Raw genomic sequence first — 2,569 nt, forward strand, 5'->3', positions numbered from 1 at the left:
ATTTATTGAGATTCTACCTTATGCAAGGCACTGTGGTAGGTGCTGCAGTGAATACTAAAATGTACGAGAAGACACAGTCCTTGCTTTCAAAGAGGTTACAAATCAGCTGAAAAGATAATACAATAAATGAATAAAAAAAAATGGGAAATTGCCAAACTATGTAGTACAGGGAGAGGTTTAGTGGGGCTGAAATATTCAGGAAAGGAAACATGGAAGAAAGCAGGGACCAGGAATGGGTCTTGAAAAATGTAGCTCTATATTATAAGATTGAATTGGAAAGGGAATTTTGTCAACACTAGGTCTAAGTAGAGTGTTATGTACACAGAACAAAGAGTCTGGGGGAGGCTATGTTGTCATAAAGCTAGTAGGAATGTCAGGCAAATAAAATACACTGGGACGAATATCCGGAAGACAATCACAATCCCATTTTCATCGTATCAAAAGGAGAAAACAACTGATTTCTCTTGTCCTACTAGCATTTAAGGAAACCCTCGTGGCGTAGTGGTTAAGTGCTATGGCTGCTAACCAAATGGTCGGCAGTTCAAATCCATCAGGCACTCCTTGGAAACTCTATGGGACAGTTCTACTCTGTCCTATAGGGTCGCTATGAGTCGGAATTGACTCGACCGCAGTGGGTTTGACTAGCATTTAATGAGCATTGTCTATTTGCCAGGGAATTTAAATGCTTTTATTTGGTCATGTAATCCACATGACAACCTTAGGTAATTCCAGTAGTGTCAACCTGATTTTATGGAATAGGATATTGAGTCTAAGAGAAGTTAATATAAACTGTGACAAATGACAAAGCTACTAATAATAATGATAAAATTTATTGAGCACCTATTTTTAGCCTGGTATAGTCACCTTTACCTAGAAGTAGCCATTACTGAACTGCTTTATTTGTCTCTCCACCTCCTCTTTTTTCTTAGGCAGGGTCACAGGACCCATGACACATGTACCCACCTGCATGCAGGAGTTAGCCCACAGTGTGGCTCTCCCGGCTTTATGGTGGGATTTGCTTTTGCACTGCTCGATGCCCATTGGTCAAGAGGGAGCCCAATGGGCCACTTTGCCAGTGCTGAACACTGCAAAGCTGTGGTTGGGACCCTATGCTCTGGGCCAAGTAACCATCTTGGAGGAGGTGGTGGGTAAAAAAAAAAAAAAAGGAGACCTGAAACATTATAGGATCCACTGCTTCATTCACTCAGCATGGCTACCTCACACATGGATCAGCTTCAGGGAAAGGAAGTATATTTTTTCATTCAGGCATATCTGGGTTGAGAATCCCAGCTCTGTAACTTACTAGCTTTGGGGTCTTGGAAAATTCACTTAAGTTCTCTTGCCCTCTGTTTCCTCATATGTTAAACGGGATCAATAATAACTATTTCACTGACTGTTGTAAGAGTTAGAAGAAATAACTTGCAGAGTCCAGTCCAGTACCTGACATTAGCTGGTGTTCAATAAATGATAGGTAAACATCTCCTCACATGCCAATGGCAATTCTCTTTTTCAAATTATTATTTGTGAGGAACTTGGTTAAACGTATGAATTATCCCCTTGTTTTTGTTTTTCCAATGTGAGGAGACCTATTTCCAAACTGTTGGTTAACCAGCTAGAATACAGATACTCCCTTCAGTGTGCAGAACATTTGATGGATAAAGATACAAAAAGATGGAAAATATCATGTGACTATTAATTACAGGTTTTAATATTTTACATTTCCTTTACAAGACCATTCATTAATGAAGTTGTGGTCTCATCTAATTTATCATTTAGAAAAATATATGTTTATCATTCCACAGTTTTGAAAAGCAATTACAGTAGATCAGAGTAATTGTTTTGTATGTAAGTAATAATAGTTTCAATATGTATGCACGTCAAAATGCAATATTGTAGTAGAGATAATTCCACAAACATTACTTATGGAGTGCCTACCATGTGTTAGGACCTGGACGAGGTGTAAAAAGATAAATAGACTGCTTAAAGAAACAGAAGAGATAATAATGGCAAATATATATATAATCTATCTCAGTTTGTAAGCTTACTTCCTGCAAGCTTTCCCTCTGAAATACCAGCTTCGTTGATTTCTACCTCTTCTTACATCCTTATTGCTTCCACTGCCGTAGAGTCGATTCTGACTCATAGAACTGCCTCATAGAGTTTCCAAGGAGCGTACTATTAAATTAGAGCACACTATTTAGCTATTTTGCTTAGAGCATACTATTTAGCACTTTGTAACATTCTGCTTTTTTCTTTGCTTTATGTCAATTAATCTTATCTCACTAATAAGACAGTGAGCAATCTGAGAGGACAGAGATCTTGGCCAATAATTACCTGTCATTTTTTTTTTATCATAATACCCAGCATAGTGCTAACCATATAATCCCGTTGCCACTGAGTCAATTCCAACTCATTGTGACTCTATAGGATAGAATAGAAACGCCACATAGAGTTTCCAGAGGCAGCTAGTGGACTCGAACTGCTGACCTTTTTGTTAGCAGCCGTAGCGTGTATCAATTTGGCTGGGCCGTGATTCCTAAATCCTGCCTCTATGATGTTAATGAGGGAG

The 2,569-nt window shown here is 38.6% G+C and overlaps 1 non-coding gene across 1 annotated transcript; it reads right to left on the reverse strand.

The window, feature by feature from the left end:
- Positions 1-951: 951 nt before the first annotated feature.
- On the reverse strand, positions 952-1,081 carry LOC126069769 (small nucleolar RNA SNORA35). The gene has a single exon (XR_007516041.1). It is a non-coding gene; the product is annotated as a small nucleolar RNA SNORA35 (small nucleolar RNA).
- Between the last annotated feature and the right edge of the window lie 1,488 nt (positions 1,082-2,569).

The sequence above is a fragment of the Elephas maximus genome, chromosome X (assembly GCF_024166365.1).
Source record: "Elephas maximus indicus isolate mEleMax1 chromosome X, mEleMax1 primary haplotype, whole genome shotgun sequence".
NCBI lineage: Eukaryota > Metazoa > Chordata > Mammalia > Proboscidea > Elephantidae > Elephas > Elephas maximus.